This window comes from Mobula birostris, chromosome 2 (genome assembly GCF_030028105.1).
Source record: "Mobula birostris isolate sMobBir1 chromosome 2, sMobBir1.hap1, whole genome shotgun sequence".
In the NCBI taxonomy this organism is placed as follows: Eukaryota; Metazoa; Chordata; class Chondrichthyes; order Myliobatiformes; family Myliobatidae; genus Mobula; species Mobula birostris.
The window spans coordinates 80,785,518-80,798,168 of record NC_092371.1 but is presented as its reverse complement, the minus strand read 5'-3'; positions in this window follow the sequence as shown (position 1 = coordinate 80,798,168).

Below are 12,651 nucleotides of genomic sequence, written 5' to 3'. Positions count from 1 at the left end.
ATTTCTTTAGCCTCCTGGAGAAATACAGATTTCCATGTGCTTTCTTGGATGTGGCATCTATGTGGTTGGATTAGGACAGGCTTTAGACATATTCACACCTAGGAAAATATACCCCCACCCTTTCTTCCCCCACTCCCACCTTCCTAAAGTCCATGATCTGCTGCTTTGCCGATTTTGCAGGAAAGATTGTTGTCATAACACCATGTCTCTGAGCTTTCTGTCTCCTTCCTGCACACCAACTCATTGTTAGTTTAAATATAGCCAACTATGATGGCATAATCTACAAACTTGTAGATGGAGTTAGAGCAGAGGCTGGCCACATGGGCATGACTGTACAGAGTAGAAAAGGAGGTAGCAGATACAGCCTTGTGGAGTACCAGTGTTGAGAATAATCATGGCGAAGATGTTGCTATCTATCCTTAATGATTGTTGGTCAGGAAGTCATATCCATCTAAATTCTTCTCAATTGTATCTAATATACCTGCCTCAACCACCTTCTCTGGCAGCTGGTTCCATATATTTACCACCCCTCTGTGCCAAAAAGGTTGTCCCACTCTTCTTATTAAACCTTTCACCTCTGACCATCAAACTATTTTATTTTATAGAACTATATAACTATACAAGACATACTTTTAAGGCGATTGGAGTAAAGTGTAGAAGATGTCAGTGGCAAGTATTTGTTTTAAAGAGTGGTGGAGAATGTTTTACGGTAGGGCTTAAGTTCCTAACTTTTCTTATCCCATGCTCTCCTAGTATTAACCAAGGGGTCTGTGGACCCAGGTTGGGAACACCTGCATCAGGGACATTTAAGAGAATCTTAATAGATGAAAGAAAAATGGAGGGCGTTGTGGGTTAGATTGATCTTGGAGTAGGCTGAAAAGTTGGCATAGGCTGAAGTGCCTGTGCAGTTTTATTAAAACTATACTTTTTTTTTTGTAATTGTATGTCTTTGCTTTGCACTGTTGCCATAAAGTAAAGCCATCCGTTAGTCTTGCGAGACCATGGATCTGCGCCTGGAAAGTCTTCACTCTCCAGGGCGCAGGCCTGGAGAGTGAGACCTTCCATACAAGGTTGTATGGAAGACCAGCAGTTGCCCATGCTGCAAGTCTCCCCTCTCCACGGCACCAATGTTGTCCAAGAGAACAGCATTAGGACCCATAGAGCTTGGCATCAGTGTCATCGCAGAGCACTGTGTGATTAAGTGCCTTGCTCAAGGACACAACACGTTCCCTCGGCTGGAGCTCGAACTCACAACCTTCAGGTAGCTAGTCCAATGCCTTAACCGCTTGGCCACGTGCACACTGTTGCCATAAAACATGAGTTTATAAAAGTGAGATGTGACCTTAATGAAACACACAAGATTATGAAAGGGGTTTCACGGACTGGAGCAGAAACATGTGTGTAAAAAAAGGGTCAAGCAGATAGTCTCCAGAAACTTGTGACTGGCAGAGAGGGGAAATTACAAACCCTTCTGAGAAATATGAATACGTCTGTTTCTTATGCATGTCAAACCAGAATAGACTGCTGGTGAAGGATATCAGAGTTAAAGCAGAGTGTTGAAAATACTAAACAGTTGTTTAGCAGCGCAGTCTTTGCTTGTAGAGCAATTCCTTCATTCTGGGAATTAATCCAGTAAACCTTCACTAAATAATCTCCAGTACACTCCTATTCCATCGTTCCACAAGTGTGGTGAATATTTGGAATTCTCTTCTCAGAGAGGGGTTGGGGGTGAATCTCGGAACTTTTCAATGCCAGAGTGAGGTGGAGGCATTATCACTGAGGATAGTTGAAAGCCGGGGAATTGAGGGAACAGGCACAAAAGAAGAGGTATCCACACCAGTTCAACTGTGGTCATATTGACTTGTAGTGTTATGTTCTGGTGCTATTATTTCCATGCACTTTTAAATAAGAAAGCCAAAACTCTAAGTATGGACTTCTGACATTATTCTCCATCTGAACCACAATTTGTCCACTCGCATGACTCACCTGTTCCCCCTTTGAAGGTTATATACTCACATTGTTCTTGCATCATGGAAAATGTGGGTACAATATACTTGTTCCCTTGATTGAGATCCTTATGATAGATGGTAAATAGTTGAGACCTTCTGACAATAACTGACCTAGCTCAAATATGCTTTAGCAATCCCACATACACTCAGTGGCCAGTTTGTTAGATGCAGGACTGGAACCCAGTGTGGTCTTCTGCTGTTGTAGGGTACTCAGTTCAAGGATTGATATGTTGTACATTCAGAGATGGTCTTCTGCACACCACTGTTGTAACACATGGTTATTTGAGTTGCTGTCAGCTTGAACCAGTCTGGCTATTCTCTCCTGACCTCTCTTATAAGCAAGGAGTTTTTACCCACAGAACTGCCGCTCATTGGCTGTTTTGTTTTTCACACCATTCTCTGTACATTATATATATATAGGCATATCCTTCACCAGCAGTCTATTCTGTTAGTCTTGTGAGACCATGATTTGCGCCTTGGAAGGTTTCCAGGGCGCAGGCGTAGGCAAGGTTGTATGGAAGACCGGCAGTTGTCCATGCTGCAAGTCTCCCCTCTCCATGCCACCGATGTTGTCCAAGGGAAGAGCATTAGGACCCATATTGCTTGGCAGCAGTGTCGTCGCAGAGCACTGTGTGGTTAAGTGACTTGCTCAAGGACATAACACGCTGCCTCAGCTGAGGCTCCAACTAGCGACCTTCAGATCACTAGACCAATGCCTTAACCACCTGGCCATGCACCAACACTCTCTGTACATAGAGGCTGTTGTAAATGAAAATCTCAGGAAAGCAGCGGTTTCTGAGATTCTCAAACCACCTTGTTTGGTATCAACAATCATTCCATGATCAAAATCACATTTCTTACACTACTGCTGTTTGGTATGAACACCAAATGAACCTCTTAACCATGTCTGCATGCTTTATGCATTGAGTTGCTGCCACATTTTTGGTTGATTAGATATTTGCATTAACAAGTAGGTATACCTAATAAAGTGGCAATGAGTGTACTCCAAGAGCTTATTTTGTGTAGTGGACTTCTATGTGGCCACTGGCCACCTTATCAAATAATCTTTCAGGTCAAAGTCCTTTGACGAGAATAATCAGATAACCATGTCTTACTGAACTGCACTTTTTCTGTGTCTGTAATACTTTATTCTGCAAGCCCTTATTTATTTTCCTATTGGTACAGGTTGAGCACCCCTTATCGCAAAAGATCTGGAAATATTTTGAGCACTGAGATCACATGACAAAAGGAAAATTTCACAAGAGTCTGGGAAGGTTCCCAGGTGATCCACAGATCTCTGTGCACCACAGACAGTTCTGAGAAGTGACGTACACTGCCTAAAACCCCTTGGAAGTTTTCATGTTTTATTGTTTTACAACTTTGAATCACAGTGGATTTAATTTGGCTTTTTTGACACTGATCAACAGAAAGGACTATTTTGTGTCAAAGTGAAAACAAATTTCTACAAGTTAGTCTAAATTTATTACAATTAATAAAATAATTGATTGTATAATTACCCCTTTCAAATCAGTATTTACTAGTTGCACCTTTGGCAGCAATTATAGCCTTGCATCTGAGTGAATAAGTCTCTGTCAGCTTTGCATATCTGGACACTGCAATTTTTCCCCATTCTTCTTTACACAAGCTCTATCAGATTGCATGGGGATCATGAGAGAACAACCCTTTTCAAGTCCAGCCAGAAATCCTCATTTGGATTGAAGTCTGGACTCTGACTTGGCCACTCTAGGACATTAACTTTGTTGTTTTTAAGCCATTCCAGTGTAGCTTCAGTTTTACGCTTGGGGGCCATTGTCTTGCTGAAAAACAAATTTTCTTCAAATTGCAGCTCTCTTGCAGAATTCATCGGGTTCTCCCTGTATTTTGCTTCATTCATTTTACACTCTACCTTCACAAGCCTTCCAGGGCCTGCTATAGTGAAGCACCCCCACTGTATGATGCAGCCACCACCATGCTTCACGGTAGTGATGGTGTGTTTTTGATGATGTGCAGTGTTTGGCTTGTGCCAAACAGCATTTAATTTGATGGCCAAAAAGCTCAATTTTGGTTTCATCAGATCACAGAACCATCTTCCAGTTGACTTTAGAGTCTCCCATATGCCTTCACTTTGCCATTCTTCCTTAAAACCGCAACCGGTGAAGCAACCAGACAACAGTTGTATGTGCAGTCTCCAATTTCAGCCACTGAAGCTTGTAACTCCTCCAGAGTCATCATAGGTCTTTAGGTGGCCTCCCTCACTAATCCCCTTCTTGCATAATCACTCAGTTTTTGAGGCTCTAAGCAGATGTGCATCTGTGCCATATGCTTTCCATTTCTTGTTGATTGACTTTACTGTACTCCAAGATATTCAGTGTTTGAAATTTTCTTGTATCCATCTCCTTGTTTGCTTTTCAATAACCTTTTCATGGATTGCTTCGTGTTGTCTTTGTGATGTAATTTTTGCCAGGATAGTGACTCACCAGCGGTTGGACCTTCCAGATAGAGATGTATTTTTATTACAATCAATTGAAACACCCTGACTACATACAGTTTTATATATAGCTAGGATGCCTTAACTAATTATATGACTTCTGAACCCGGTTGGCTGAACCAATGATTTGGTGTAGCATATTAAAAGGTGGGGGGGGGGGGGGGGTGGTGAATACTTACGCTATCAACTATTTTGTGTTTTATATCTGTAATTAATTTAGATCACTTGGTAGTGATCTGTTTTCACTTTGACAAAAGTTATTTTCTGTTGATCAGTGTCAAAAAAAAAGCCAAATTAAATCCAGTGTAATTCAATGTTGTAAAACAACGAAACATGAAAACTACCGGGGGGGGGGGGGTGGCGATGGTGTATGTAATGAAAAATAGAAAACACTGCATAAAGTGAAAAATGAAGATCTCAGTCATGCATTGAGAGTGGATTCATCAGCATCAGACTGAACGTATGCCACTCAGGGCATGGTGATCATGAAACAAGCATAGATCCATCATGATGAACTGAAAATTGAAGGTAATTGTGAATATTCAGCAGGCTGATTACAGAAATTTAGCAAAAAACATATTAAATTTTTAACGATTTGTAGTGATAAGGCGTCTGCTGATCACAAAATAGAGAAATTCACTGACAAGTTTGCCAAGATCTTCGCCATTGAAAATCTAACATCAGCATAAGTTTACAATGCTACTTGTTTTTATACCTTACATAAAACCAAAAAAAGTAAAATACAAATAGAGTATTGTAACCTTTTAATGAGAGCACAGTATCGTAAGTGGAGACTGAAAGACTGCCATTATTCAACAGCTGATTCAGGTATTCTCCTGCTGCTGCTGTGCTGCTTTTATTAATTTTTCATATTAATTGTATGTAATAATTTTTACTGTTATGTTCATGCATGATGAACAAGTGCAAGACAAAAACTACTTATTGGTAGCTCATAATTTCAGATCTGAAATGATAGCGATTCCCAAATGATCTCATTATATATTCCAAAATACGAAATCTGAAATCCTTCTGACCCTAAGTATTTTGAATAAGGAGTACTCAACCTGTACCTCAATGTATCCATGTGATGAAGTGATCTGTGTATGGCATACAAAGTTTTTCACTGCGCCTCAGTACACGACACTAATAAACCAATTTACTACTTTAATGTTTTTACTTTCCACAGGTGTTGGCAAGCTTTAATATGTCCAGCTTTGTGTTTTTACATCAATTAGCAGTACTCACTTCATTTTCCTTCATCACCCACAGGGTGCCCTTGTTTTTTTCCAATTTTGTATCTGGGGCGGTTGGGTAGGAAGAGTAGACAAGGGGACCCAGTGGGAGGAGTGTGTGGGTGATAGGTAAATGGAGTAGGTGAGTGTGTAACATTTCTTTTGTTAGGGGATGTCATTTGTTATAACATTGAAACACCTCACCAAAATTACAAGGAAATTTGATGTTTCAGTCCAAGACCTTCCAAGCAGGACTCCTGATGAAAGGTCTCCACCTGAAATAACTCTTAATTCCTTTCTATAGATGCTGTTTGACCTGCTAAGCTCCTCCTGCTTTTTGTGTGTTGCTCTAGATTTCCAGAATCTCCTGCAGTTATACACTTTATTTACTTGGCAATATCTTACTTACCTTGTTTAGTGTTCTGCTTTTTGCTCTGCATTGCTGCAGAAACTGCTGAAGATCACTAGGTTCCAAATAATCATCTTAAATAAATGTTGACCCACGTTTAGAATTTTTCCTTGCTGCATAAACTTAGTGAAAAAAAATTGGCAATGAATAATCCCTGTGATCATTCATTTGGCAATACTTTGACACTGCCTCTGTTATTGTGTTGTCAGTATTATTGATGTCAGCTGAGCAATTCAAATATGCACTTTCTTGGGTTAGACATTTGGCAACATATGTTTTTCCTCAGGATCAGATGCAAACAGCAATGAGCATTTTCATTTGCTTCATCAATATTATTTTTAAGTGTTGTTGATTGGTTCAATTCTTTCATTGCACAATCACTGATCACCTCTGACTCTCAAAATCTTATCTTCCACATGTCAAAAGGAGTCAAAATCAAAATTTCTATCATTAAATTGTAACTCCCAGGACTTAAAAGGGCCTGTTCAGTTTTGAATAAGTTTGTGCAACACGCATAAAATGCTGGGGGATCTCAGCAGGGTAGACGGCATCTCTGGAAACGAGTAAACAGTCAACATTTCAGGCCAAAACCCTTTGGATTTCCAGCATCTACCGATTTTCTCGTGTTTGTTGATACACCTATAACCATTTTGTGGAAGACAAACAGGTTACAGCTTGATTAAAAATCTTCAACCCAATTGGACAAAGAATCCTGTAAGCGATTGCAGCAACTATGTCACCCTACCAGCTAAGAGTCATGTAATTTGAGCATTCTATCAACGTCTTGGGACCCTTAAGTGTTGTTAGTGTAACCTAACTTAAAATATACATTGCAAATAGAATTTCACCATTTGAGGCTTTCTTAATTAGAAAGCTCTGCTGGGTACAGACATGTCTACTCAATGCTGCATTGTTACAGGCATAGTCTTTCAGAGGAAATAAAGCTCTGCTTTTAAGGGGGTGCAAACTACCCTGGGCATCATATATGCTTTAAATAATGTTTAAAAACAATCATACAAATCAAACTTCCTTGGTTAAACATTTGCTGTTGTTTTCTCTATACTAATGACTTCAATTCTGCAAAATGTGTTAGGCCACCCTAAAGTCATGAATGTTACTCTTTGTTTTCCTATCTTTCATCAAATAATGAACGTGCAAGCATGATGAAAGACAGTCCTTATTTTAGACACCAACTCCATAGCATAAATTTTAACATAGGCATTTCCAACTAGCGTGTAGAACACAGAACAGTACAGGCCCTTCAGCCCACAACCGTGTAACTACCTCTTAACCTACTCCAAGATGAAATTAATGTTCCTCCCACACAGCCTGTTACTTTTCTTTCATCCATGTGCTTAAAGTCTCTTAAATTTCCACAGTGTATCCACCTCTAACACAACCATGACAATACATTCCACACACTTTAAAAAAAAAACTTACCTCTGACATCCCCCCCCCATATTATCCTCCAATCACCTTAAAATTATAGGCATCTGTTGGTATCATGAGACCAGGGCGCAGGCCTGGGCAAGGTTGTATGGAAGACCGGCAGTTGCCCATACTGCAAGTCTCCCCTCTCCACGCCACCGATGTTGTCCAAGGGAAGGGCATTAGGACCCATACAGCTTGGCACTGGTGTTGTCGCAGAGCAATGTGTGGTTAAGTGCCTTGCTCAAGGACACACACGCTGCCTCAGCCAAGGCTCGAACTAGCGACCTTCAGATCACTAGACGAATGCCATAACCACTTGGCCATGTGCCAACACCTTAAAATTATGTCTTCTCATTTTAGCCATTTCCAACCTGGTAAAAAAGTCCGCTCTTATCTATGCCTCTCATTTTGTCACATTACCTGTTATCCTCCTTCACTGCAAAGGGGAAAAAACCTAGCTTGTTCAACCTTTCCTCATAAGACATACTCTCTAAACCAAAAGATAATCCTGGTAAATCTCCAATGCAGGGGTTCCTAACATGGGGTCCACCGACCCCTCTGGTAGTGGTAGGGGTCCATGGCATAAAAAAGGTTGGGAGCCCCTGCTCTAATGAGATGACCAGAACTGAACTCAATATTCCACATGTAGTCTAACCAGTTTTATAGAACTGCAACATTACCTCACAGCTATTGAATTCAGTCCCCCGACTAATGAAAGCTAACGCACTACACGCCTTCCTAACCACCCCATCAACTTGCATGGCAAATGTAATCTATGGACGTGGACCCCAAGATCCTTCTGTTCCTCTACACTAAAGATCCTGTCATTATCCCCATCCCCTGCCTTCAGACTCAACCTTCTGAAGTGTATCACTTTATACTTTTTTCTGGATTGAACCCCACCTGTCAGTTCTGCATCCTATTAATGAACTGTTGAAACCTACGCTACAATCTTCTACACTATCCACACCACCACCAACCTTCATGTCATATTCAGCTTTACTAATCCACCCTTCCACTTCCTCATCCAAATCTTTTATAAAAATCACAATTAGCAGGGATACCAAAAAAAGTCACTGTGGACCACTGGTCACTGACCTCCAGGCAGAACACGTGCCATCTACTACCACTCTTATCTTTTGTGGGCAAGCCTATTCTGAATCCAAATAGCCAAGTTCCCCTTGATCCCGTGACACCTGACTTTCTAAATGAGCCTACCACAGGGAACTTTGTCAATAGCCTTTCTAAAATCCATTTACATCACACACACTCCTCTACTTTCATCAAAATGTTTGCCAAATATATGCCATGCATTGATATAAGTTCTTGGTGCACAATTTTGGTCATTCTGTGCTGTCTTTCCATCTGATAACCTTTGCTAATGCAGCAGCTTCAAATGAAACTATTTCAACTTCCAGAACTCTCCTTCCCTTTCAAGGATTCCACAGTAGATGACACCCATAGTATTCATATACAAAGTGTCTTGTGTGTTCATTTTGTGGATGTTGCTATTCCAATGGTGCATTTAATAATCAACTTGCAAAGATGACTGTTCCACAAAGAAAAGTAATTGAAGGTCTCGATTCTGTTTTAAACAGTGGAGAGAGTTTAAATTAACCAATTGCCCTTGTAGTCCTTCTGGTTTAAGGTAACTCTCTGGTGAAATCAGCTCAAAAGTTCCAGGATTTAGGTCCACCAATAGTAATTGAATTCTGATAGATTTCCAAGTCCCTATACTGTACTTTGTGACTTGGGAAGGAAGCCTGCAGGAGTTTTTAAATCATATTTTGCCCTTGTCCATATTGGTGGAGGAGTTTGCTGATCTGGAAGTTAGTGCAGAAAATTGCGTAAGGAACTGCATATTTTCGCAGATGACATGCAGAGTAGCTACAGGACACCAGGTAATGCAATTTGCTTTGGGTAAAATGCAAGCAGCCAGTTAAGAAATTGTTGAAGCTGTGATCATACAGTTAATTAAAATGTGTACACATACACACAGCTCAATGTGTGCCTGGTGAAAAGACCACAAGACATAGACCATCTGGCCCATTGAGTCTGCTCTGCCATTTAATCATGGCTGATCCTTTTTTCTTATCTCTTCCTCAACCCCAGTTCCCGGCCATCTCCCCGTAACCTTAGGTGCCATATCCAATCAAAAACCTAACAATCTCTGCCTTAAATACACCTGATGACTTGGCGACCACAGCTGCACATGGCAACATATCCCACAAATTCACCACCCTTTGGCTAAAGAAATTTCTTGACATCTCTGTTTTGAAAGGGCACCCCTCTACCCTGAGGCTGTGCCCTCTTGTCCTAGACTCTCCCTCCACATCTACTCTGTCTGGGACTTCCAACATTCGAAAGACTTCAATGAGATCCCCCCCCCCCACCCCATCCTGCTGAATTCCAGCTAGTACTGATCCAGAGCCATCAATTGTTCCTCGTATGAAAACCCTTTCATTCCTGAAATCATCCTTGTGCACCTCCTCTGGACCCTCTCCAATGCCAGCACATCTTCTCTAAGATGGGGGCCCAAGACTGCTTACAACTCAAGGTGAGGCCTCACTAGTGCCTTTTAAAGCCTCAGCATCACATCCTTGCTCTGATGTTCTAGACCTCTTGAAAGGAATGCTAACATTACATTTGCCTTCCTCACCACTGACTCTACCTGCAAGTTAACCGTTAGGCTGTTTAGCACAAGAACTCCCAAGTCCCTCTGCATCTCAGATTCCTGGATTTTCTCCCCATTTAAAAAACAGTCCGCACATTTATTTCTACTACGAAAGTGCGTGACTATGCATTTTCCAACACTATTTCATTTGCCACTTTCTTGCCAATTCTCCTAATCTGTCCAAGTCCTTCTGCATCATACCTGCTTCCTCAACACTACCTGCCCTTCCACCAATCTTCATATCATCTGCAAAATTGGCAACAAAGCCATCCATTCCATTATCTAAATCATTTGTATACAGCAGAAAAAGAAGTGGTCCCAACACTGACCCCCGCAAAACAAAAGACTCTGATGTGGCAGGAAGTTAGTCATTTTCCATAGAATACCCAACATCTGACAAGTAGTTTATATACTCAGTGGCTACTTTATTAGTTACACCTACTCATTTATACAAATATCTAGTCAGCCAATTACATTTATTTATTGAAATGCAGCACGGAATAGGCTCTTTCAGCCCTTCGAGCTGCACTGCCCAGCAATACCCCAATATAACTCTTACCTAACCACAGGACAATTTACAATGACCAATTAACCTAATCAGTAGGTCTTTGTACTGTGGGAAGAAACCCACGTGGTCACTGGGAGAACGTATAAACTTCTTTCACACAGCAGTGGATAATGAACCCTGTTCGGCTGCTCTGTAGACCTCTACACTACCTTGCCACCCCATGTGGCATGGGTCTAGAGGTTCAGTTGTTGTTCAGACCAAACATCAGAATGGGGAAGAAATGTAATCTAAGTAACTTGGTACGATTACTGGTGCCAGATAGGGTAGTTTGAGTATCTCAGAAATTGCTGATCTCCTGAGGTTTTCACGTGCAAGTCTCTTAAGAGAATGGTGCAAAAACAAAATCCAGATAGTGGCAGTTCTATGAATGCACTTAAAGGTTGTGTGCTTAGCGCAATGCTCTACTCTTCTACATCCATGACTGTATGGCTAAGCATGACTTAAATGTCAATTATAAATTTGCTGATGACAACTATTGTTGGCAGAATTTCAAATGACGAGGCAGCATACAAGGTGTTGCAATAACCTTGCACTCAATGTCATTAAGACCAAGGAAGTGATTGTGGACATCAGGAAGAGCAAGTCAAGGGAACACACACCAGTCCTCATCGAGGAGTCAGCAGTGGAAAAGGGTGAGGAAACTGTCTAAGTTCCTGGATGTCAACATCTTCACACTTGAGTCAAACAGCATAGAAACAGGCCTTTTGGCCCAACCGGTCCATGCTGACCGAAATGCTCCATCCAAGCCAACAACCTTTTATTCTTATCCATGTGCCCATCCTTCTGTTTGTACCTGCCTCAACAACTTCCTCATTCTAACCTTGTGTTTTAAAAAAAATGCCCTCTTGTTCTCATTAAATCTCTTTTCTTCCCTTTGTTGACCATTCACCAATGGAAGCAGGTTAGGCAACTCTCAGTCAACCAAACCTCACACTTCACTGTCTCTGCACAAACAACGCAACCATGTTGAACCCAGGCAAAGAACTCAAGACATTAACCCTACCATTCCCTCTACACCAATACCCACTCAAACCACTCCTCCAATTTATAACACCGAAACAGAGATCTCCCATTGGCCAGATGATCATTACTTCTTCTCCCCTAGCATGGGGTTCTTCTTTGCAATAGTCTCTGGAGTTCTTGCCACTTATAGTCTTCCCTCATCAGTTCAAATGTTTCAATCTCATTAGCCCGAGGTCATCTGACTGACCTATGTTAGATTCCCATTGGATGTAATCCAAGGATTATGCAACTTCATGCCTTAGGTGACCTCTTTTGTTCTATTCAACTGTGGTTCAAACCAAGTCACAAGACACTGTCGAGTACACCAGCAGTGGAACAGGCAGCAAGTTACCATATTATTACTTCTCATTTTGGAAATTTCCTACAAATGAAAGCAGCTATATGAAAACATCTAGACATCTACTTTATTGTGTCTAAAGATCTATCCTGGGTCTAACATATTGATGCAATTACACAAAAGGCACTACAGCAGCCGTATTTCAGGAGTTTGAGGATACTTGGTGTGTCACCTAAAGACTTTCACACGTATCACTGTTTGATATGGACGGCCACTGCACAGGATCAGAAAAAGCTGCAGAGTTATAAACTCAGCCAGCTCCATTATGGGTACTAGTCTCCCAAGTATTGATCATTAGGAACCACATCACCCAGGACATGCTCTTTTCTCATTGCCACCATCAGGGAGGGGATACAGGACACTGAAGATGCACACGTTTTAGAAACAGCTTCTTCTCCTCCAACATAAAACTTATGAACAGTCCATGGAACCATGAACAGTACCTCACTATTTACAGGAGCCCAAAGACAAAAGTGTTTC